Source organism: Pipra filicauda, unplaced genomic scaffold, assembly GCF_003945595.2.
Source record: "Pipra filicauda isolate LSUMZ 115617 unplaced genomic scaffold, ASM394559v2 scaffold32_size4067784_pilon, whole genome shotgun sequence".
Classification (NCBI taxonomy): domain Eukaryota; kingdom Metazoa; phylum Chordata; class Aves; order Passeriformes; family Pipridae; genus Pipra; species Pipra filicauda.
This window is the reverse complement of record NW_024104454.1, coordinates 3,245,486-3,272,442: the sequence shown is the minus strand read 5'-3', so window position 1 is coordinate 3,272,442 and position 26,957 is coordinate 3,245,486. Positions and strand designations below refer to the sequence as shown.

The following is a 26,957-nucleotide window of genomic DNA, read 5'->3' as shown; positions in this document are numbered from 1 at the left end:
AAGACAGATGAATAAGTAAACCCCTTTGTGGTGCTGAATCCCATGTTATGCTTTGAACCTTCTATTAAGATTAGTCAACAATTATAAATAGCCTCCTGAGGTCACACCATTCACTGCACATTTCATGTCCAGAAGGAAAGATATGCAGATAGGCAGACTCGTCAGGAATGAACTCAGGCAAACTTCAGCTTTAGGCTGAAATTGTATGTAAAACAAGGACATTTTCCTCTCTCTCTTCAATTACACATTTCAATGATGTTTAAAAAATAATCCTCAATTCACTATTGCAATTGTCACTCTGATTTTCTTCATGAGGTGTCAGCTTTTTAGCTCCTCATCTGAGGTCATTCTCTGTCCCAAGGGTGGAGGTGATGCGCCACAAAACTTTCCCTCCCTTTTTGAAGCCACTAGTATGTCATTTTGCTGAACTACTTCAAAGGAAAATCAATAGTTCCTCGTGCCAACATGCTTGCAGTTTCATGATCTTGCTGGTACAAAATCCTCATCTCCTCATAGAAGGAAAACATTCTCATTTTTCTCATTCTATGCACACTACATGAAAACAGGTTTAAGTACTTTTATAAAGTTACAGATTCTTTATCCTAAATTGAAATCCCTATGATAACATTCCTTTTTGTCCCTTTATAGGCTGGAAGATCTTCGTACAGAGCTTCTAGTTGCCCTTTCTTCTCATTGTGATAATTACCTCTGGGAAAGAGACCTCATTGTTAACAGGTCTGCTGGACCCTTAGTTCTTTAAAGTTACTCTCTCTTCCAGGTGCACCCTTATTTGAAAGGTACTTAATTTAATACTTTAACTCTTTGCAAAGAGAACACAGAATATTCTGAGTTGGAAGGGACCCACGAGGATCATTGAGTCCAACTCTAAAGCGTATAGTCTATGCAGGGATCTAACCCACAGCCTTGGTGTTATTAGCACCATGCTCCAACCAAGTGAGCTAACTGATTTGCTGTAGTGTGGATTACCAACAAATATAGCAAGTGTTAGTGACAAATAAACTGATATCAAACATTAAGTGTTCTGGAATACCACTTTGTATCTTGGGTTCAACACCTAAGGCTAATTCAGAATAGCACACCTGTACCTTTTCTTTTCATGCGTAAAATGGAATTGTGACTCTCTTCACACAGCTAATATAAATATTAATGTCTTTGCTAAGAACTAAGACACAGCATTATGCATACAGTAGATTGGCCTTTAATTCTATGTTCAGTGAAAGTATTGGATGGCATTTAGTAGATAAAGCATGGGGGTCTGTGCATTAAATGGTGAAGATGAAAAGCACTATTGAACAGTTACCATTCAGTAAGTACTATCCAACTGGTGCACTAAATGAGGCAGGGAACCCGTGGGAAACATTTGATTTTGTAATTAAAGACTATCATAAAGGCATATGCAGAGGGGATCTGGATAAAGCTTGCACTGGAAGTCTTAATTCTGGCATTTCCTAGCTTCAGAGTTTTAAATTTTGCAAACCCGATTTTTTTTTTAATGTAATTTTCAAGAGATAGGTAACGTATACTATACTTGCAGACTTTTATACTAAACTATGCTGCACTCACAGCTTTTGAGGGGAGGAATTTTATTGTCAAGGGCATCAGTGAGTGGTAAAATATCTTTGAAATCACAAAGGAGAGTGACATACCCTAAGCAGACATACTGAACATTGTCAGAATAGCGATAAGATATAAGAGGGCCATGGCCTGTTCTGTAAGTGTAGTTGTTAAAAGAAAAACTTCCTTCTGGTGAAAAGCCCCATTACTTAACAAATTTTAGGAGCAGGCACTGGAAAATATATGAACAAGAATGACCTTGCTTTGGCAGAGAAGGAGATAAGGCCTCTGAAAGGTCTGTTTCTAGGTCATATCTCAGCACTGTTTCAATCCACTTCTGCCCTGGGGTAGCTCACTGTTATATATGTTGCTGCTCTCTCTAGTATGGGGTTGAACTTTACCTTAAGTAAATGTGGAAAGACTTATAACTAAGGGCTCTGATTCATAGCCAGGGAAGACTTTGCTTAGGATCACTGACATGGCTCCTCTCAGAGGTTCTTTGAAGGTGATAGTTATTTGGTATAGCAGCTCTTGTGTCACAGCCTGAGGGTAACCTGTAGCTGGTTCAGCTTTACCCAAATGTTCAGGTCAGCTGCAGAGCTGGCTTAATAGGCTTCTGTTGTGTAAAATCTGGAAGTGGAATCCTAATGTGAATATTCATGTCTGAAACATGACACAAAAACCTCATTTAGGATTGTGTCCTACTGGTTTCGCAGCTATGCTTTTCCATGTTCCGAAGCCAGGCCTTGCCAGCAAGAACTCATCTCAAAATCTCAGAGTCAAATTGAAGAAACTATATACAGATGAAGCTATACCATTCCATATATTTAGGACGTGCCTACAAAGGCGCCAGTGCAATCCACATCATGTCCACTTCTCTTGGGACATTCACCTACAGTGAAGGAGAGTCATAGAATCACACATCACCATCCAAACATGCTAGAGAGAGCACTGAATTGCAGTAGGCCTGTGTTGTTTCAGTGCTGGAACCATTATTTATCCAAAGATAGGCAAATTAGCTTCAGTGCAGTATTGTACTGATTGTTAATAGTACATCAGAGTTAGTATCTTAGCTTAGGATTGTGTTGCATTATGTGGACACGCCAATATATTTAGCAGTGGCTTGTCTCTAGAATGGTTTCCTGCTTCATGCAAGCACTTCATAAAAGTGCTTTTTTTTTCAGGCAGGCACACCTTCCATCACAAAAAGTCACTGAGTCAGCTGAAAATATGCCTTTAAGTAGTTGTGATTAATTAAGAAATTTTGCTCATAGTGTGTCTCTCAGCTGTTACTCTTAAATTGCAGTTCTACAAACCTATATAATATGATGTGCAAAATTTAAGTATTCATCATGTTCTTCCCATGCCAGATGTTTGGGACACTATGATATGTATCTACAAGGTACAACTGGCACAGCACATTGCAGAGCTGATCATTATATAAACAAATTTTTGGGTCAGCAAATCAACAGTTCTAGTCTCTATCTGAATGATACCATTTATTTCTTTAAATTCTGCATTTAGTAATGAAAAGAAATATCCTGAACATTACAAATTCACAGGTATTTTAAAAACTTCACCATTTCTGCTTTGTACACATCATAGTTTATGACTTTGTCAGTTTGCTTTCCTTAAAGCCAACTAAAATGGCAAGAAATCTTGTCTGATCTTTCTAGTCAACATATCTTCAGACACAGGGAGACTTTTATAGTGTAAATAACAACCAGGTTAAATTGCCACTATAAAAACTTTCTACTCATAATCAGTGCTTTCTACTTTTCATAGAATGTATTTGCATTTTGACATTGCAAAAGCAGAATATATTTTTTTTTGTTCTTTTTGGTCTTGAATATATAAAGATCCCAGCCCAGTAACTAAATCAAGATAAAAGACATCAGTATTCTCTTTTCCCTGGGATGTATCAACCATCATTAGGAATGCAGACAGTAAAAAGGCAATTTGGGACTCTGAGAGCAGGTTGCAAAAATAATTTACAGTTGTGTTCACTGTTGGCATAATGCTAAATCACATCAAAACTCTTCATTTGTTCAGGCTGCATTCAGTATGGTATTAAAAACAAGTCTTTCCATTGGTATTCTTATTGTTGTTTGTAAATAAGATATTTTCTCTAGATGTCTAATGTGCCAATAGAGACATCTCTGCACAGATACCAATTAGTTACTTACATTGTAATGATAGACATTACAAAGCAGACATAGTGTGGAATGACTTATTTAGGCATTTGTCAGGCAAAGTTGTTTCTTTCTTTTCAATTATATGCTGGAGCAGTTCTATCAATGCTTATATAGTAAATATACTGCCAATTCTAACTACTGAAAATCTAGGACAAACACACTGAAGTCATGTATTTTACACTTTTTTCTTTCTGAAACATATTTCAACTGAGTGCTGTCTTAAAGTGCTTTATCAGCTGTGAATTAAAGAGAACTCAGTGTAGCAACTAATACTATTGCTCCTTTCTATGAACAGTCTGTACTAAATAAATAATTTTTACAGTATCTCAGACTGAATCGGTGGAAGAACCAGAAACCCTCTCAGATTTTCATAATGACTCAGTTTGCTGTGTACCAAGTAAAGCTACCTTCTGTTCCCTTCAACTATGATCTGACACAAAAGTAATTGTTGGAATGTAACTTCAAAATGGGATTACCTTTGATTTATGTTGTGATTCTCTTCTGTTTAGACAAATACTATCCTTTTATGCTAGACTCCCTAGTTTCTCCTTCCATGAGCCAGAGGCTGCTGCCATTGAGATTTTTGTCGCTGCTGCTGCACTGCTATGCACTGCTATGCAAACACTCTCCTATCCCTTGGAAAGCAGTCTGTCTGAGCCCTTGTCCTGTCCTTGGCACAAATCTGATTTTTATATTGTGAAATATGTGTGCTATTACTGCTTATTTTCAAGGGAATTCTGTAATTCTGGGTTACGGACAAGAAGAAACCCAGTTAGTGCAGGCATGAGCCATTTCACCAAGATTTCAAGACTGTCATTTCAGGCTTCAAAGTAGTTTGGATCAATAAATAACTCTCCGCTCTGAAAATGTTAAAAGAATGTCTTGTTTAGAAAATTTTAATATTCTTCTTCCTTATGCCTTTGAAAGGTTAATACTTTTAAAAAGAGAAAAAAAGGATTTAGCAAAAAAAGAATGTTTTAATCTAGATTCCAAAACATCTCTAATCCTCTGAATTTTCAGGTGCTTCTCTGAAGTGCCCTCAGATGCTGTCTGTGTCAAAGGCTGCCCTCACAGCTCTGAGACTCCCAGTTCTTTCCTCCAACATAAAGCCTGCAGATTAATTCCACATTACTCATCCTCTGTTGTGACATGCTTTTGTCCTTCCAAGCAAGGCTTTTACAGTGTGGTAACAGTGGTAAGAACCCATTTCCTCTGAACTTCAAATCAAATGAAGAGGCTAAGATGGCTTGTGGCACCCTGTCAAATACTGTAAATTGTTCTCGCAGCACCATATTTCAAAACTGATGGCAGCGTAAACTTATGGGTGGGTGTGGTTGGAAGGTAACACCCACAGTGAGATTGTGGGGCATCAAATCTGCTCTCTGCCAAGGAGGTCATAACAAATTGGCTCACTTCAGGAGACAGAATATTTTTTCTGTCAGGTCTTCATAACCAGGCTGGATTCCAAATCCCATGTGTGTTACTTCCATTTCATGTATTAGTAACTGATGATATGTGAGAACAGAAGAAATATGAAAGAAGAAACATTTGCACTCCTATGTTTGTATTGTCTTTACAAGGAAAGTATAAGGAAACTTTTGTCTCTATTAAATCTTATAAATGACTCTGACATCCAACTTGTGTCATTCTTTGTGTGAACTATTCCCAGAGCTCCGCCAAAAAAATCCAGTAGCACGGTAAGATAGACAGAATGTAATTATTAAAAAACTCTTAGGTTAAAAAAGAAATCTACAACTATTTTTTATTTAATCATGAAGCTACGAAAACCTATAAAATGATTCAATTTATTGCTGTACTAAAAGCATATATATTAAATACTAATACAAAATGTAGTGTGCTTGCTGTCATAGCGTTAATGCATATCAAACCACCAGGCCTGTAGAAGTAAATTTCAAATTCCAAACGTTCACTTTAATGACTTGCTAAGTCAATCAAACTGGTTGTAACCTCTACCTATATTATAGAAAATAAGTCATTATTCAAAAAGTATATTTCAATTACTGATTCCATTTAAGGGGAGAATTTTGGATAGACTTGATTAAAAGGTAAAAATTCTGTTTCCTCTTCCAGCCCATGAAAAAAATCTGTGCATAAAAATGAGAAGATTAACTAGTTTTAGAAAGATAAAGGATCTGGTAATTAGGAACAATCTCTCCAATTCACTAATAATAGGTGCTGTTTTCTTCCCCTACTAAGAGATCTTTCTCAGTGGTTTGGAAAGATTTGCATGAGGTCAGACCTAAAGTAACTTTGCTTAGATTTAGAACAAAATGAAAAATAAAACCAAAATTTTAATGGCATTTCAATTTCCTTTCAAATGCAGCTTGCCAAAATTTCTAAGGCAATCATTACATAATAAATAAAAATGTAGAATAATTTTCTAAAAAAAAAATAAACGTGATCATTAAAGACTTTAATGACTATAGATTAAGCTTTCTAAATTATTTAAATCGATGCCCTTATTCTTACCATGTCCTCCTGCATCAGTAAAGACAAATGCCATATACAAGGAATGCCTATAGAAAATAGGAAATTATATATATCATAGGAAAAACTGGAATGCACCAATAGCAATGAAAGTTGAAAAGTTTAAAGCAAATTATCTACTGACTGATTTGAATAATGATGAAAATCCTGTAGTTTTGATCTCTTTGAATCAAATCAGTCTGCATAAAGACCACAACAAAGCAAAGAAAAGCATTGTTGTACAGATCACCTCAAGGACTCATAGCAGCTTATAGCATGTTAACTATAAGCTTCGTAAGAAGCTTAGCAAGAGAATTTTGGGGAAGCCCTGAGTACCCCAGAGATTATTGGCCTGAGGCGATGAACCGATGATAAGAACACAAGGCATGCTAGCACTCCTGTTTTCTTCTCTGGCTGTGTGGATCTCAAAAGATAGTTTATGATAATTCTTCGCTATGCCTTTTCCTCTTTCTCTTCCCATAAAATGCAGGCCTAGTAGCAAATATGAAAGTAGCAAATGTTGGCAGCAAACATGGCAAAATTAAACGTGCCCAGCAGAGACAGGAGATTGGGCACATGAGGAAAATAAATTTGTCAGTGCGTCCCATTGCCCATTGGTCCCACAATATGATTATTCATTTTCTAAGGTAAGTGCAGTCATGCTAAACTGTTGAACCTTTCGGTGAATAGCGTTAGCTGAGTGTCAATACATGATTGTCTTTCATCTGCATGGAGAAATAGTAATTAGAATTTCCATTGAGTTTTCTGACAGAGGCAAAGCTGAATTAAAGCCTATTTATAAATGTTTTTATATCATAAAACAGCCTTAGAGCATTCAATTTGAGTAGCACCGTAAATATGCCCTTCCTTATGTAAAGGCTGGCTGTTTAATAACAAGATGCAAATTTCTTTGCAAGAGTACTTGCTTTTGTTTCTTCTCTTTGCTTTTTAGGCACAATGTTTCTCCCACTGGGGAAAGTGTGCAGACAACCCTACTATGACTTTCATTGTGTATTTGTATGTATAGGACTTATTTATGGTCTTCAGTTAAATCAAAAATTTATACTGCTGGCAGCTTTTTTCATTAGACCTTCTATTAAAACTTGCCTTAGTGCCATGGGAATGTTCATTATTTACAAGTCAGTGTCTAGTGGCAGAACCAGAAATTCAGACACTTTTCAGCCTCTATGAATTGTTGCAACTCCAACGCCTGCAGATGAGCATCTGTCTCATAAATCCAAATTCTAACTCACTCATCCATTTGGTCTGTTTCTAGATAAAGCTGATCATCTCCAAGGTTGAATTGCTATAGTCGTAAGTAAATGACTTTATTTTGAACTCAGATTTTCTGCCTAAAAAGTCTGAAAATAACGAGCTTATCCGTGAGTTACATTTTCGACTCAGGAATTTTGCTAAAGTTAGAATGGCACAGAGACAGTAGAAGTGAAATCAGAGTTTGAATGAGTTTTAACACATAGACGTAGCTGAGATACCTAGTAAACCAGGGAATATGAAAGGCAGAAAGCTGTCCTGACAAACAAGGGAGGCAGATCCCAACAAGATAATATTCCTGTTCACCTGCACAACCCCAACACGGTTAAAGCCTATGCTCTGCAATGAAATAAAAAACATTATGAAAATTTTACTGCTAGTAATTTATAGTGTCATTTTTTTGTGTAGAATTGTCTTCCTACTCAGAAGAGAGCAATATTATGTTTTCTGCATATTTCCTCTCTCTTTTTTTTTTTTTTACAATGTAATTTCATCCTTCATTATCAACTTGTGGTGGTATCTTAGACTTTCAAAAAAATTAAATTCCTGTTTTAGCCATTATCAATACAATGCCTTTAACTCATCTTCCTGAATTTATACAACACTGACACCAATTTTTTCTTGTTCAGAAGTTTGTTGGATTGGCTGAAATCATACACAACAATTCATAGATCAATTAGTAATTTGTTTAGAATGCCAGGGATCATTTGTGATCTAATTTTTGTGTGGGGGTCAAAGTAAAACAAGCACAAAGCATATGTGTATGCTCTGAAAAATAAGCACAGACAATTCAGTTTGCAAAAGTTCTTGAGTAAGAATCACCTCAAGGAAACATAGAGGAGAAATGGAAATGACAGGCCAAAGTGAAGGCAATACAGAAATGTTCTTGTTATCAAAATTGAATTTCCTGATGTGTCCATCACTGAAGAAAATTACAGAATGGTAGCTCAAAAATATTTGGAACTGTTAAACTACAAGAATACCACAAGGTACCACTTCAACATTAACTAGTGTAGCAGCAAAGCAATTTTGCACCTGAATTTTTAGTTACTGATTATGTAGTACTATGCTATTCTGGGTTACAGGGGAAAATCCTAGGTAGTCCAGTTCCTCTGTGTCAAGTGCACAGTTGTTTACCAAGGGAAATTGAGACTTCACTTCTTGGGAGATTTGCAAATCTAGTACTTCGTAGAGTATCCTTTTAGATAGGTATAGCTTTTCCTATCAGTGCTGTTAGGATGGGATCTGTTTTCTCCATTATTTCTATTTCAACTAGGCAGCTCTCTGGAAAATAAGGCAAGTTCACCAGCTTTGTTAAAAACTTGGAAGTCACTAAATGTTTTGAAAATGCTGACACGCCTTCATCAGAGAACACCAAATGTGAAGCACAACTTATATCAGCAGTTTTGTGTGTCTGAACAAGACTTGGGATTGTATAAACATCTGCAAAAGAGCTGAAGTCAAATCTGGTACATATTGAGACAAACTCTCAAAATAAAAATATAGAAATCATTCTTTGAGGTAGATCTCTGTATTCTTCACCAAATGCTCATCTTTATTATGAAGGTAATTTTAATAGGCTGTCTAGAATTGGCCAGCCATTCAAGGAAAAATGAAAAATACTCTTGGGTGGGAATACTTTTAAGATTCTACTTACGGCTTACAGACATTTGCCTTCTGTCACATTTAAATGGTATTTCCGTTGGAAGAGACTATCCTTTATCCAAAAGCCAAAAAGGAGGAGAACATTTAAACAGTTGTCATGCTATTAGAAGAACATAAGTTTAACTGCTCCAAGAAAATTATTATAATTTTTAAGATCACAAATTGTGACAGTATCAATTGAAGAACCAGGGAGGTTTCAAAGCTGTTTCTTTAGTTCTGGTCAGGATAAGGCTTTGATGTGTATTTCCTGGGTGTCCCCACTTACTGCATTTTTGTCTGTATCTTAGAGCTCATTAAGAGGCTTCCTGTCAGACTGAGGTAAACCAGACAATGTGCTCTAGCAAAGTGTTCTAGAAGAGAACCTACTGTGCTCCAGCTACTAATGGGTACTCAGGCTATCAGAAAAGACTAGATAACTAAGATTAGAAAAGACTGGTAAGTGAGTAGTGTGGATTCCAAGTCTTTGTCACCAACTGTTCAATATCCACTCCTATTGAACCATACTATTTGCCAACACAGCTGTATCTAATTGTCTAACTGGCAGCTTTGCCAAGTGCTTTCTTCAGGTTGATCAAATGTACACAAGACACATTAAAAAAGAGTCTATGGTTTCATCCATAGGAATAGACTTTTCAAGTACTTAATTGAGGAATATGAAGATTTGGAAGAATCTTTAAAACTGTTGGCACACTGAAAACTATTACAGTGAGTTACTTTCTATTTTAGTTCTCACAAGCAGGAGCAATAGAGAGAAAAATGCCAACCATGTGCCACTTTCTTTCCACAGCCAGGTAGGAAGAAGAGTTCTGAACACTATTGTCAATGTATATATAATTTGATGATTCTGTGCACTTATTATGTCATTTTTCATGAAAACAGATACCCAAAAGGCTAGGTTTTGACTATAAGATTTTTCGAAGATCAGTGGCTGTGCTCTGGGAAGACAGAAAGTATCTATCTTTCACTAAAATTCTGTAATAAAAATTTTCATGTCAAGTCTAACAGGGGTCAAAAGGCAAGATGTTAGTCCATTCTTATAATGATCACAAGACTGCAAGGAGAGATGAGAACATCAGGTCATTCCTACATGGATTTTTTATTCTTCCTGACTGAAGATGACAAGTAGACATGAGATTATTAGATGTGGGTCATTAAAGAGAACTAATGTACACCTGTAACAAAGGCTACTTAGTGATGGGACACCACACCTGAACACCAGGCTGAGTGCAATGCAAAACTGAACAACTCAACCTTGTCTCTACATACTCCACTATCATAATGTATGTAATTGCTAATGCACCATCACAACTATTAAAGCCTGTTCCAAATAATGCTTAATTGTCTTTTTGAGTCTACATAACACAATTTCTGGAATCTTAGATGAGTACTGAACAGATATTGTTAGGTTAACCTATGATCTCAGAATTTATGATCAAGTCATAATTTATTAAATTATTTAACAGAAAATAAATTATGTACTCCTTGCACAGATATGCTGGACATTGCAAAGCCTTATATATGTGGATAGAGCATAGCAATTCTACTGGGCAAATTGTAACATCAGTTCAGAATAAAACTTAATAGTACTTACTTGGAAATCAAAATCTTTATAATATTGATGAAAATTACCATTTCTTCAGGGGGAAAATATATAAATACAAACCAAATGTTTTACACTTGTTTGATGTTAAATCAAGCCAAAATAAGTACCCTTAGTTCCATATTTCAAGAGTTTTGCTTTCACTTCTTGCTGTTTTTTCCCCCTTGCCATTCTCCCTCAAGAGAAACCTTCTTTTGTTTCCTGTGGAACATTCTGTCTCTTTCTTCAAACATTCTGCAGTTTTCTGTGAGGTCTTTTAAGTCAATTTCTCATAAAATTTCTTCCTGACTGTTAACCCCTAAGTAGCTTTTCCATATAAGCTTACCCTGAATTTCCCTGGAAGATGATCTTTATCCTATGCACATCTCAGAAGGACACACACATCTTGTCACATAATGGAACTCCAACGAATGTAGAACATTTTATGGACTTTCAGCCAAAACTCTAAGGGTGTAACCATTGACCATAAAAATGCAACAGGTATCTTTAAGACGTTGTATCTATTGAAAACTCCACCGGCATGTCCTCCGTCTCTGTGCTCCTGGACAGTGCTCTGCATCTAAGATTGAGAATTTGAGGAGGATCACATTGGCTCAGAATGCAGATCAGCTTTTTGTTTTGAAAACCGAGGTTTTATTGTGGTCTTTCAAATTAAATCAGGAGTTAGATTTCTTTAATTGTATTATTATAACTTCTTTCCTTTCACAAGATAAATTTGTAAATTGAAGTTGGAATCTTCATACTATTTAATAAGACCTGGAGGAGAGAAAACAGTATGAAGAATACTATCCTCTATTGGTTGCATTAAAATCCTGTTAATGACAGTATTTTAAAAACACCCTAGATATTGAAGAGACCAGGATCACTGTATGTTAATTGCCTTTGTGTAATAACAAAGGCATGAGAAATCTACAAAATATACCAAACAGGCAGGATAGATGTGTGTATGAGACAGAGGATTTGAGGAGGTATGGTTAAAAACAAATATAATCAGAGAATATGCTGAGTTGGAAAGGACCCATAAGGATCATCAAGTCCAACCCTTAGCCCTGCACAGGACCATCCCCAAGAGTCACACCATGTGCCCCAGAATATTGTCCAAACTCTTCTTGAACTCTGTTAGGCTTGGTGCTGTGACCACTTACTTCCCTGGGGAACCTGTTCCAGTGTCCAACCATCCTCTGGGTGAAGAACCTCTTTCTAATATCTAACATCTAATATCTAATATCTAACCTCCTCTGACACAACTTCAGGTCATTCCCTTGAGTTCTGTATACAGTCCTTAGATATCCAGCTGTAGCTGTAGCAACAGTTTTTCCAGGATCCTGAAGATCTGTCAACACAAGAGCCGCAATTTCCTGAACTGAAGCATAAGATGCCAAATTTTCCCATGAGAGGTATTTTACGTATTGCAGTGACATAGTATAGGGAAGGTAACAGACTATATGACCTGAGAACTGTTTACTGTTTCTGAACCTTAGAAAATATTGGGTCTCCCTTTTCACTCAGGGGGAATTTTAATTTCAAAAATAAAAGTTAAAAGTATGTGAGAGTTTTGATTGGTGGCTGACTCAAAAAAGAGAAAAGATGCAGATGAAACAGAATGATTCAGACAAGGGAAGAAGTCCTTAATATGGCTCATCTAAAGACACACATTTCCTGAAGTAATAAATAAATAATAATAAAAAAATTACTCAGGACCAATCTATCTTGCCTGATTTTTGGAGGATAAACAAAGCGAAAACAGTGCAGCCACAGCAAAAACAGAAAAGTTTGGTCATCTCTGAAAAAGATCCCACCTGATCACCTCCTGTTTTCCTGGGTGCTATAAAGCTTATTGTCTGTATTAGCTTGTGAAACCCAGAAGTGTTTTCAAGGTATGTATGACCTGTAAATATTGGGTTGTGTTTGTGTCAAAGAAGAAGGGAAAGGGGAACTGATATATTTATTTTTTTTAATCAAAAGGTACAATAGCTTATGACAAGGTCTATTATCCCCTGGAAGGAAAAAATGAAATGCTTTTATGCTGTAGCAAAAGGTAAATCACTTCAGATGACAGCCTCCATTAAGACACACCAAGCAGGGGCAGTGATTGCTAAGCCAATTTGTCCATCAGATTTTGAAAAGCACTAGCAAATATAAATAAAGAAACAGAAATTAATGCAAATCTATAGGCATTATTATGGCTGATTTCTGTAGACGCAATCCACCCCTGCTGATAATTTCATGCCATTTAGGAGAGCAATGCTAAGAGCAAAATGTAGCTCCAGGATGCTGAGAAACATAAAATAGTATTGCTGTTTATGTTAATACATTTTGAAAAGTGTCCCTTCATCCCCGGAGGTTTATCCATCAAAGGACAACATCGGTCACTTTCACGAACCAATGTTTGATTTATGCATTGTCTATCTTCTGTAAATTAGGCACCCTATATTAATGCAATTTCAAATATTGGTCATCTTACTGAATCCCACAAGTTCTCAAGGCAATTCAGAATCTGTTTCCCTATAGTACTGAAGCAGTTTACCTACTTCTGGAAGAAAGTGGAAGCCAGCTACTAGACAGAATCACTTGGGCTGATGATTTGCCAGCTGGTTCTCAGCAAGCCCATCCATTTCCCAAACTCAGTCACTAGAATATATTCAATGTCCATGCTTCAGAGATTGGGTGTTAGCCAGCCTGAAAATTCGTAAGGCTATATGGCATAGTGTGCTGGTTTAGGCTGGGGGGGAGTTAATTTTCCTCACAGTGGCTGGTCTGGGGCTGTGTTTTGGATTTGTGCTGAAAACAGTGTTGATAATACAGAGATGTTTTTGTTATTGCTGAGCAGTGGTTACACAGACCCAAGGCCTTTTCTGCTTTTCATACTGCCACGCTGGTGAGGGGGCTTGGGAGATGAAGGAGGAATAGGGAGATATTTGGAGTGATGGTGTTTGTCTTCCCAAGTAACCATTCCGTCTGATAGGGCCCTGCTTTCCTGGGGATGGCTGAACACCTGCCTGCCCATGGGAAGCAGTGAATTAATTGCTTTATTTGCTTTGCTTGTGTGCATGGGGGAATGACTGAGCATTTGTGTGGTGCCTGGTTGCCAGCTGGGGTTGAACCATGACACGTAGAAATCTAATCTGTTCCAAAAAGACAGAGTGTGAATTTATTTTTTTTTCTAAGATGAAAATGTATGCTTTTTTGAAGGAGTAGATGGATTTTTATCTTGCATTTACATGTCTAGTCATTTGAGCTTTTATTAGAGCAGGTGGCATAGTTTGTTTGCCTGAGGTAGCTACAGATCATAGTATCTACCTATTCACCTTTCACCTTTATTTCTTTTTACCTACTTCACCAAGGTGGGTTAATATAGTTGCTTGAAACTGTCAAGATAATTTGAGTCTTTGAATTTTTCTCTTGGAAGTGTAGAGATGTATGGAGATGAAGAAACAGAGAAGAAAATATAACAAGAATGTTTTTCCAAATCTTGGAAAGAGGGATGGATGAGTGTAAGGCCTTGGCCCTGACAAAGAACAGAAAACTTTAGACAAGTTTAATGATACATTAGCTTGCTTAGTGCTAGGAGTAACAACTGGGCACATAGTTTTTGCACAAGATGGCCAATACCCATGATACAAATATCAGAAAGTCCAAGCTCTCATCAAAGACCTGATAGATGTCAGTTAGCTCTCCAATCTATTTGTCTTTTAGTGTCATCTGTATGATGGGGATAATAAGTATAAATCCAATATAAACCCATGTTTGAAACTCCTGTGGAGGAGTTTAAATCTTTTTGTTAATCACATTTTAACATAGTCTTTTAATCAGAAATCTTATAATTGCATTTTTTAGTTTTATGTTTGTTTCTGGTTTCATTAAAGGGATTTTTTTTTCTTCAAATTATTAGAAACTTAGTGTTAACAAGCAATAATAGCAGGACACAACTTTTAGTAATATTAATTAGCAGCACAAGGTTCACTGAAATCAATGGGAATTTAGTAATTGACTTCAAGAGTCCTAAAAGGACATCAAGGATGTTTTAGATGGAGAAATGTTACCTCTTGAAAGAAACCTGGAGAGATTTTCATGCAAGGATTTTCTTTTGTTTGTAGCAATCTTACTGATTTCCACAAGGATTTCTAATGTGGAGAAATAAAAAGGAAACTGCTCTAGCTGGGTCATCTACAGGATAGGAGTGTATAATCCACTTTGAACAAATTAAAAATCAGGTGTTATCTATAGCTGTCCTTCATTTTGACATGTAAAAGAGAACTTGGAGTCCTAAGAAAACTCAAAATACTATTAAAATTTATAGACATAGGTTTTTAACATTACAAAAGCATTCATCATCTTTCAGAAGAATTTCAAAATCTAAAATCTACTCTGTATTACTATTCAGTTTGTATTTCTAGTTTCAGAGACTCATCTCCTCAATTTAGAACAAATTTGTATTCAGCTGTTTTTAAATCTCTGTACCTTCACAGAGCCACCATGACTGACAGCTATGTAACTCTCAAAAGCAAGAAACCAGGGTAACTCTCAAAAGTAAGAAACCAGGGTGATAGTTGTATAATCAGTTGAGAGGTCAAAAAACTCCTGATTATACCATATTCTACCAATTCAGAGCAGCATGTATCTAAGTTTTGCTGCTCAGGGGATTTAATGAAAAAAGATCCTAGCATAAGCTTCTCTTCCTGCAAATTGGTGTTGTGAACTTGCATTATCAAGTGCCCAAGTTGTGACTGATTAGCATTGCTAACATGAGCTCTTAAATGAATGACAACTGGCTCCTGCAAGAGCCTTCAGATGCAGACCTCCCTTCTTCAGCCAAACCTAACAAAACAATGGTTATGTCCTGACCCTAGGGTTTGGTGTTCTCAGTCTTTATTGACATCCATTTCAGCTTTTCACTGCTGCGAATTTTGGACTTAGTGCCTTTAGCTTTGATGCTTATACATAACCATGCAAGGTGGCAATCTTACTGGATCACAGTCTGGATTCTTGTGACACTTGTACTATTTGTGACTATTTCCCACCAGAGAGGTGCACAGCAGAATGTCCCTGAGGTAATTGTAGTTTTCAAGTCCCCAAATAATACTGAGGGGTTTTTTGTTTGTCTTCAGTATACTTCTATAAGTCTCCAAAGACTCTAGAATATATTTCTATCACTGAGGGAAGTCTTGTTTTCAGTTTTCTGTTCAATAAAAAGTCAGCAAGTCCCAGATGATGCTTTCTGATATAGAAATATTTTTGTTGTTCTTGTCTTCCACCCACTGTATTTTCTTACTTGGAAGTATAGTCACTTCCATTCTTAGATCACTTTCCTCCTAGGAATGTGATATTTAGAACTTACTGCCCATATTTTAAAATTAATCCACATACGCACTTTGTTTTAATGACATGTACGGAGAATGCCTAAAAGAAACTTCTCAAATTCTTAATTACTTCAAGTTAATTGACAGGATTTAATATGAAATAAAAAATTCTGGTGCAGATCAGTCCCAGAGTTTATAAAATCTTGGGGAAAAAAGTCATGTAGCAAGCTCAGGGGCTTAGCATTTGCAAGAGCCATTCTCAGCCCACGCTTTGGCAGCAAATTTTTCTTCCACACATCCACAATGTGCCGAGAACTTCTCTCTTGTCTGCTGTGACAGAACAGCATCTTGCAAACAGCATTTGACACTTCAGAGGCTCAGGATCAAGTGTTCCTCCCTGTATCTTTAGAAGTGGTTAGATTCACTGTCAAGAGGTGTCTTCACCTTCCCCCAGAGCATGATCCATGCAGCGGACAGAGGAGTACACCGCAGTCTGCATAGGTCTGGAGCTATCGGGTACTGTATGGAAAGTGAGAGGAAGAAGGATATTTCTGACATACTGAAACATCTGTTCTATGGAACAGATCTGCTAAGACCTCCTGGGCACTGCTGCTATTATAATTACATGTTAATAATGGAGAAAATCCATATGTAAAGTAAAAATAATTATGTCATAACACCAGATACAAGAAGCTGACAAGCCCCATTAATATAAGATAGCAGAAAAACATTTGTATTGAGAGAGGAGAGAATGCTTGACTTACATAATCACATTGTTCCTATTTTCCTCTGCATCCAAACTATAAAGAAGATTTTGTGGATATAAAAATTACACATACAGGCATGAAATTCCTTACCCAACTTTATAAGGTAAGTAACAATGCTGTATTTAGAGAAAGACTGTAGACAAACAAACAACATATATAGAGAGAGATGCTATAGGTAACTGGGAAGAAAGAAAGGTAAAAATTATTACGGAAATGTTTGGACATCTTAAACCAACAAACTGTTCAATAAGATTTATTTAGTCAGGGTAGACTAAAATTCACTGGTATAATAACAGAACCATTTGTCTTAGCAAGTATCTTGTTATTGGTTATCAATAATGTAGCTGAGATGAATGATGGCTTTGTTTTGCCGCAGTGCCTCAGCCAGTCTAAATTATTTATTTGACATTCTACCTCTTGGCAAATGCTAGGAAACAGTGATAAGAAATTTGCACTCCTCAGATGCATACCTTTTTAATGAATATAAGATATTCCTTAAGCTTTTGTTTAATGACATATGGCTGTAGTTTGGGGACAGTTTTGTTGACCAGACATGCTTTTGTCTCCTGGCATGAATAGCAATGCAGACATCAGAACAAAAACCAAGGAGTTACCTTTTTTTTTTTTTTTTGTGTTACACATGTCAGAGGAGGACACGATGGCGTTTTCAGAAATATCTAGAATTTGGATGCCTCTGAATACTCAAGTATCTTCCTCAGTTTGTCAGGATCTTTAAGTTGTTAGAGACAATTTTCATTAGTCTTGAGATGGGAAAAAAAGAAAAGAAATAAAAGACCATAAAAACTTTATAGCAGTACAGATAAAAAGTCTCCCAAGCTCACTAAGCTCATTATACTGCCCCTGACAATGGTCAGTGGGGGAAGTTGAGGTGAAGAATGAATATAAGGGTAGAGCCAGTACAAAACAGTATGTCCCCTTTTATATCTTGCCATTTTTGCGTCATCCATTCTCCATGCTTAAGAGTTCTTTTATTAAATACGTGCAATCCTTCAATAATTCCAGGCATTCTTGCTCTTCTTTGTGCTGCTTTAGCTGTGTTACAGTCTATTCAAGATATGGTAATCAAAACTGCACTCAAGGTACGTGTGGAAAAGGACTCACGCACGTGTTACAATATTAATTTTTTCTCTCTATTCTTTCTCAATACATAAGTAATAATATTTTTTTAATATTTAATTATATTTCATAGTTTATTTTAAGCTGTTATTGGGCATGAGGCTGATATTTTCAGATGTCTAACCATAATAATTTCAGTGTCTCTTTCTTATACGTTAAGAAAAATAATATAATTTAGAGATGGTCATTGTGCATTGATTTCTCCTTAAACATTACTTTGTTTTCTTTTATACATTTAATTTAATTTGTTTTATAACCCAGTTGTTAGTATCACAAGACCCTTCTACAAAACTTCATTGTCTGGCAATCTCTTGAGTGGTTTTGTATTGTTTGCAGACTTTGTTTCCTCACTATTTATCTTCTTTAATAGGTCATTTAGGAATAATTTCAGCAGCACAGGTCTCAGTACAGAATCCTGTACAGGACAAGAAAGTAACTCCAACCTTGTGTAAAGGTAGAATGAAAATACATTAATAAAGACAAAGATTAACCATGACAAGGCTGGAGAAACATGCCTATTTTTGATAGCTATTCTGTAGCTCTCCTTGCCTTTGCCTTAACATCTCAGAAATGTCAAAGCTCTGCAGTCTAACTGTCCTACCAGAATGAATGTAATCTTCAATTCCACTATGTGCTCATGGGTGGTATTCTCACAGAGGCACTGCAAAGCACAAAATCTCTTCCACGCATGGAGCATTTGCAAAAAGTATTTCAGCTTCCCACTGGCAGGCTGTTGACAACTCACACAGATTACGTTTCTTCATACCCCTTTCAGTGCAGAGCTGCATATTAACGAGCTCACGTCCCCTCCAAAAAGTGGCAGTTCTGGAACTGAACTTCCGTAACACAAAAATACCACTTGGCTATTCTGATAATAGTGTTTTGAGACTTTTTTTTTTTGTCTGGGGCATATTATTAGAAATTATGCCAAGTCTTTATATGAACATGACTGTTAATGCTATTTCACTGATGTTGGCAATGAAATCCAAGGCAGGCATTTTCCTAATTGAAGACCAACTTCTATATACCTGCCATGTCAGAAGCTGGTCACTACAACTGGACAGAGTTGATGGAATTACATTTTCCTCTGGGAAATTATAGAATCATTGAATGGTTTGGGTTGGAAGGGGCCTTAAAGATCCTCTAGTTCCAACCCCCATGCCATGAACACTAGATCAGGTTGTACAGAAATCCATCCAACCTGGCCTTAAACATTTCCAGGGATGGGGCATCCACAGCTTCTCTGGGGAAGTTGTTCTAGTGCCTCACCACCCTTACAGTAAAGGATTTTTTCCTGATATCCAGTCTAAACATCCTCTCAGTTTGAAGCAATTCCCCCTTGTCCTATGACTACATGCTCCTGTAAAAAGTCCTTCTCCATCTTTCTTGTAGGCCCTCTTCAGGTACTGGAAGACCACAATTTGGTCACCCCTAAACCGTCTCTTTTCCAGGTGGAACCAACACAATTCTCTCAACCTTTCCTCTTAGGAGAGGTGCTTCATCCCTCTAAAATCTTGGTGGCTCTCCTCTGGACTTACTCCAACAGGTCAATGTCCTTCCTGGGCTGGGGACCCAAGAGTTGGATGCAGCATTCCATATGGGGTCTTGTAAGAGTGGAGTAGAGGGGCTGAATCAGCTCCCTTGACCTGGTGGCAAATGTAGACAGGAACCCATTTCAGGCTCAGGTAAATTAAAAATTCCCATTCTTGGTGCTGCTATGGTACTCTGCCTCGTGGGGTTTTTTTCTTCAGTGATAGAATGCTCGTTCTAGCCCAATACACTGGTACCATCCTGGAAAATGTGCTCCTGGCACTATGGTTGTGCATTGCAGCCCTCAGGTCCTCCAGCATCCACAAACTGTGGCAAGACTTGTCATTTGCCTGGCTCTGCCAGGACATCTAGGGCTCAGTGCTGGAGGATGGCAGAGGGGTTTTTCTCTTTTGTAATTCACAACCAGAGACCACCACATTGACTTTCCACTGCAGTTTTTCCGGTATTAGAAACCAGCTTTGGTAGGTATGTTCATGTCTTGCTCATGACCAGTTTTGTGGTACATTACTTCCAATATCTTTGGTCTTGAGATCTGCAGCGTAGCAAGATGAGTCTCTTGACTGCTGGAAAAACTATATAGTGTCTTGCTGTGAATCCTACACAGAAGCTAATAGCACTTTGAAACTTTTGTTTATTGTGCCTATTCAAGGAAAATTAGTGTACTTTGAAGAGGTAAGGTAGAATGGGTGATTACTAATGTTACTGAAAATTATTAGTTCTCATTTGGTTAACACCACATCCTAATGTGCAGCTCTAAAACTTTTCACAGGACCTTTAAAATACAATCAATTTTCCTTGGCTATTTGCTAATAATTCAAACTGAGTGCAGAACCTGACATGCAATCAGGCTAATACAGCTCGATATCCATTTTCTTTCAGTTAAATAGGAATTTTAACACAGTGACACCAACCATGGAATCGCAAATAGCTAGTGTATATCTATCTCTCTGTCTGTTTGCTCAACATGCACAGTGAGGACATGACTCAGGTACCTTTAGTCATACTGAGTGAACCTCACCAGTATAGCTCATTAAGTAAAACAAAGAATATCACCACTCATTAAGCCAAAACTAGTCTGAGGACCATTCAAACTCAAACACATAATTTATATTTACATTTCATTTACAAAGATAAAACTCTTTACAAATTTGGTGTCTGATCTCACTCAGGAAAATGGGTTTGAGAAGATATTCTTCTCTAGCCAGAAGAGTTAAAACTGAATTTGTGAGATCAAAAACAACTCCAGGCATCCTTACTCTTCTCTGTGCTGCTTTAGCTTGCATAAAATATCCACAAAAAAACCTGAAAAAAATTATACATTTGTCTGCAAAAGGACCTTCTGCTCTGTTTTTAGCACCACACAGTAATGAAAACTGATGGCTGGAATCTGCAGAACAATTCTGCACACAACCGAAATTGCCACAAAGGCTTAGGATACCATGAGGGAAGGAACTGTCAGAAAGTTGCCTAAAGATCACAGCTAGCTATTTGTGAGTAGAAGTGTGAGATGTCCAGGATTTAATTTTACGTGTCATCCAAAAAATGCCACATTCCCCCCAGATGACGTAACAAATTATTCATGCATAAACTTAATTACCCATATGACATTTATCACGAACTTCTATCTGCATTGGCTGGTTACAATAGTCTGAAGTCTGAGGTTTTAATGTTGCTCTGATGCAGTCATTAAAACAAATTAGGGACAGATAAAATTAATAATTGCTTCATCTTTTTGCAACTAAAATAGCTTTTGCTTTGGTAACTGTTTTCAAGGCTGAGTGACTGAGATTTTGCTGATGCATCACTCCACAGAAGTGTAATTTTCTACCTGAAAATGACTGACTTAATTTTGCTGGATCACAGTTTACAGGATGCAACTAAAATGATTAAGTTCAATTTGTTGCTAGGTCTCAATATATCATTTGCTTGTGTTTGGAAAGAATATGAGTGCTGGTGAGTGACAAGGAGGAAAAGATGCATAGCAGAACAAAATTACTGAGGTGAATGGTGGACTACATATAAAACTCACACATACAGTTGCACGGAGAACAAGGAATCCAGAAAAATGGAACTGGGCAAAGATTTCCATTAGATCAGGATACGCTTTATTTTCACACACTCACCTGACTCCCTTTCTTCCTATTTCACTGAAAATCAATACAGGACTATTGCCAAAATAAGATGGCTTTCACCAAATGTTTCTTTGAACTGGTTCCTGAGGATGTTTTCCTCTATGACCTTATTTAATTCTTATTTTTCTGAGGTTTGGAATATGAATTAGTAAAGGTGAAAGGGAAAGAGATGTAGTGATAAAATAACATGAAAACCCTCCTTATTCTACATAGAGGAAAATTTAAAGTGCAAAGAGAGGCACAAAGACCTACCCTTTATTAATAGAAGATCTCTGGTGAAACTGCACAGATTTCTGTGGCTTGGTGATCTGTGCTGGCTACATTATCATTCTGACGAACTGGTCCCAGTGAACATCAATATTACAAACCACTCTGCATCTCGATTGTTCTCAGACTCAGTACATGAGTTAAGGACTTCAAAATTCATAGCAGGTGAGTGAAGGAGCTATGACAAAGTTGCATATAAAGAAATAATTGATTGTGAACACAAAGACAGGTTTAAGTTCTGGGTATATTAAGCCAACACCTATGAAAATCCCATGAGACAACCCACGGTTGTCTAGAAGAGGGTGATGTCTAAACTAAGAGCTACGAACCCTAGTAAAATTTAACACTTGTGAAAGATAAAGTCTGTATTTGCTCATGACCCATGCTCATTTGATCCTTCCAAAAATACATGATCCATTTCTTCACCTAATAGGAACGAAGGCAAGGCTTTGACTTACATCTCTACTAGTAACTTAATGATTTTCATGTAATCTACCTTGCCAGGGTAGCTGACATAGCTGCCTAAGCATGCACAGAATAATCCCAGATTCACACCAGGGCTGATTTGTAAGAACAGAGTGAACCTGTAGTAGTTCCAGTATATATGAGATTCTTCCCATTTTCTTCATTAAAAATATTGACATGTATGTGAATTTGCAATGCTTGAAAGATTTAGATTCCTTCCTAGTGGTCTTGCATGGCTGCAGTTATTTAAATATAAAAGCACTTATTTAAATATACACTTACCTATCACTGGTTGCCTCATGACACAAGAACTATGCTGGAAACGTAAAACATTAGTGTTTAAAGAACATTTCTCACTCCTGAGATGTGAGGCTTAGGGAGAGAGACAGACATGGAGCTTCCTGATCCTCCCAGTATATAAGAAACTGACTGTGTCTCTCCCTTTTCCAGAAGACTCATGACAGTATACCTAATGCATTCAAACAAATTGGAAACATGATGGATTCGTACACATGCACGAGAACTACTTCTGCAAAACAGAATGCAAGAAGGAACAGAGTCATAGAACCATGGAATCATAGAACAGCTTGGGACAAAATGGACCTCGAAAGATCACCTGGTCCACCTGGGAAAGGTAGCATAGCACCATTGAACAACAAGACTGTAAACTCTTTCCCTCAATCACACTCACAGCACACAGACACAATTAAGGGCCAGGAACAGCTACCCTTAGTGGTCATGACTTCCAAGGCACACATGTGAGGGACACGTTATTTACAAAGGGTAATTGGACCTTTAATCATAGACAGCATATGGTCATAGAGTATGATTCTATTAATCTAGATTCTACATTTTCTGCATCCTCTTTAATTATGTTTATTTATTGTTTGAAAACAAACAAGGTCTGTCTTAGAGAAATTTTGCTTCCTCTTTATTGTTTTTATCTCTCTTGCTTTCATTGCTCTTATAATCCAAACCCCTTTTCTCCCAGTCTCTGAATCAAAACTGAGGTTTTGTATTACACTCAACACAGTTTGCACAGAGAATGAGGCTGACTGTCACCCATGGTTTGGGTCATCTGAAGGATACCATTTCTTGGAAGAGCTCTGTGAACTTCACCCATGGAAGTAATGAGGGGGGAAAATTTAAAAGAGTTTAATTAATTTGCATCCCTAAAGGTGAGTTGTTAGCACTATTGAGAATTAGAGAGTTAATGTGATCGTGAAAGCTACATGGGATGATTTGGTGTGTCATATTGAATTATGGCAGCCTGTGTCCATGTCAAACAATGTATCTCTGAGGGGAGGATGTGGAAAGTCAAGGATAATTTCTAGAGGTGCCACCAATATCCCTGAAGTTCCTACTTCAGTGTTTGTTCAATATTCCAAGCAGATATGCAGTTGAGAGGGAACAATTTGACGCCAAAACATTCAGGGACCCTGAAACAACAGAAAATTTATGTAAATTGTTAAAGGAGAGAGAGCGGAGACACCTCTATCACAAGTTTTTAATGGCTTAAAAACTGTTAAAATTACATTATTGCTTCATTTTACATTGCATAAAAGGTGGAAGATCAATGATGAGACAGATCAGCTACAACCTTAATGACTGACACAAATCTCTACAGCCAGGCATAGCTTCTTGCAAAGAATTTCTGGCTATTGAATATTCTGAAAATTATATAAGGAGCATGAGTTCTTGCCCTCCCAGACATTATCGTGGAGTTAACACGCTCCTTTAAACAGACAATTTTCTGAGGACAGATAGATCATTAGATACATCTAATGATCTCATCTCAGTTGAACAATGAACCTAAAAAAAACCAAAACACCCAAAATTCAGTATGCAGAAAAGAGCAGCAATGCTTGCCCCTATGACATGCATTAGATTGTTAAGGATCTAATAACTGTCCTGTCTATCATGATAAAGGTCTAACCAGAACTCCTCCTTCCTGCCCTCTGAGAACAGCCTAGTTTTTGTGTTACTGCCATATACAGAAAGACCCATTACCCACCTGTTTGAGGACCATATCTGCTACAGGGTAGAAGTAGAACAGTTCATTAATACTTCTAGTCTTGCATCTACACTGTGCATGGATAACCTGAGAACCCAGTGTTTTGTAAGTGTTCAGCAGGTAATCTGGACTGGGCTGCAGTATGTTAAAAGATGTATTCAAGCGGCATCAGGAGAAAAAGTAGTCATCTTGTCCATCAACAGCACAGATAACTGTGCACTCACTTTCAAATCAGAAATGAAAAGCTGGAAGAAGGAATTCTCTTTGACTTTAGCAAGTCCATTCAACATATACAAGTATTTGATAGGACCCACTGGTAGACTTGTGAGCTTCATCAGAGTTTATTTTGGCATGAAAGATTAACTCAGGTGATAAAATTGTTTGGTGATAAAGGTGTTAAAAAATATGCTCACACATTATCTTAATTTTCTTTTAACTATTCAAGTAGTTTACTGGCAGCTGTCTTGCAGCCTCTATTACGACCTATTCTGCTCCAAAAGGACAGAGATTTTATAGACTACCATCCTTGTGCTGAGCGCAGCAGCTTAAATTCACTGGGTCTGCAGTAATCAGTAGTGAAAGCTTTAGTATTCCTCACAGTATCATATCTAGTCCAATTTAAGAGGTAACTTTGTTGTTTGCCTAAATACCTGATTCTTTTTGAATACTACACAACTGGATGAATATGCAGGGTCTTTGACTTCCCTTTGTGTTCTGGGTTAAAAACAAATTTCTTCTTACTTCTTTTAAAATTGTTTTCTGAATTTTTACTCTGTTACTTTATTTTTTTTTTTTACAGAACTGTGACAAAAAATAACTAGGAGCACTGGAATTGCCTCCTTTGCACAGCTCATTGCATCAGAATTTTTTCTTAATCTTTGCCTCTCCACTACAGTTTTGTTTGGCATCTTATGCGTGAAATGCGCACTTTGCATGAAATATATACTTGAAGTTTCTACTATTTTATTTTGTCCTTTGTGTTATTTTAGTGTTCACTGTGTCTTTGGTCTGTTTATGTAGACGGAAAAATACCTAGTGTATATTTTTAATCATTTTATCAAAGTTGCAGATATGCTTAACCCGTCTAGGTTTGGACTAGGGATCAAGATATTCTGAATTCAGTGATATTGGTTATTCAGACACTTAGTTCAGATATTGGCTTGTTTGCACCTGTAAAGCTCCATTTGCCTTGGAGGGGTGGCACTGAGGTTACCTGAGCTCTTCAAGTGCTCCAAGGTCCCACTGCCATGCATACTATGCCGCCCTGGAGGTGGAGAATGAAAAAGTGACAATTACACTGTTTTGTGGGTTGTTAAAATCTGGGTTAGGGAAAGCTTCAGGAAAATCACTATCTCACTGATACTTCGACAAACTGTACTCCTGCTCTGGACTAGGAGAACTAGCAGTTCTACTCCTCCTGTGTTATTGGGTCCATGAGATCAGCCAGTGCATCTTGTTTTTGCCAGAGAACTCAGCCTCCATCATTCCCCTCTGAGACACTGAGAGACTACATTTGTGATATTATGCTGAGGTTTTAAAAAAGAAGGTGCTAGATGAAGGGGCTAAAAGGATTCTCAGAAAGAGGATTCATTTGGGTCATTACACCGTGACAGGCACTGTGGGTCAAGCCAATGCCCTCAAAAGTGAAAAACAAATGGATTAGTCTAGTGCCTCTTGTCTGTACATCCATAACCATCATACCAGACATCAGCACCTCTACATTTAAGGTGAAGCATTATGGACACAGTTTCTTCCAGTTCCTGAAATGACATCTATTGTCTTCTCTAGCGGTTTTTAACAAAAGCTCTTGGGACTCAGAGTATCTTTTTCTCCTTATAAAGCAGGGAACATTCATCCTACATCTTTCAAATCAATACCAAGGCAGCAGGGTGATCTGCATACAAATCAACTTGCGAATTTACACCCTGTCTGACTCTGCCAACAGGATTAAAAATCTTTCATGAAACAACAGCTCCCTGTAATCACATCCTGCCAGATTTCAATAATAACTCAGGCATATAAAAGCCTCTTGGTTTCATATGTATTAAAAATAGTTTCTTCTCATTTTCTACCTATTCCTTGGATAGTAACTTCCCATTTTCTTGAAAGCTTTCTACTCTGTAAGTGTTTTATCATCCATGCTCCAAAAATCTCATCTACTTACTGACTGGAAAGATTTTTCCTGTTAACCAAAAGAAAAGGTGATTGTTTATGCCCCAATCTGATAGCAGACAGGACTCAAAGCCCTGAGTCATCATCACCACAGATCGCGGCCACTGCTGCCAAATTGTCACTAAATTTTGATGTACGATGAGCCTGGTAGTTATAACTCTGCTCTCTATGGACAGTTGTCTATTTCAGAAAATCCATCAGTATCCTCTTTAACATCTTACGAACAGTATTCAATCTTTAGTAAGCAAAGCAGTTAGACTTCTTCACTGGGCACCTTTGATTTCTGCTTCAGATTATGATGTGACTGTGTAATTAAATGTAGTGCCTGCTGTCTATTATTACGCTGCATTTGTTCTGC

At 37.3% G+C, this 26,957-nt stretch overlaps 1 long non-coding RNA gene across 1 annotated transcript; it reads left to right on the top strand.

The window, feature by feature from the left end:
* Positions 1-23,093: 23,093 nt before the first annotated feature.
* On the top strand, positions 23,094-25,388 carry LOC113993973. Its single transcript, XR_003542837.2, has 3 exons — positions 23,094-23,196; positions 23,447-23,591; positions 25,227-25,388. It is a non-coding gene; the product is annotated as an uncharacterized LOC113993973 (long non-coding RNA).
* Positions 25,389-26,957: the final 1,569 nt, after the last annotated feature.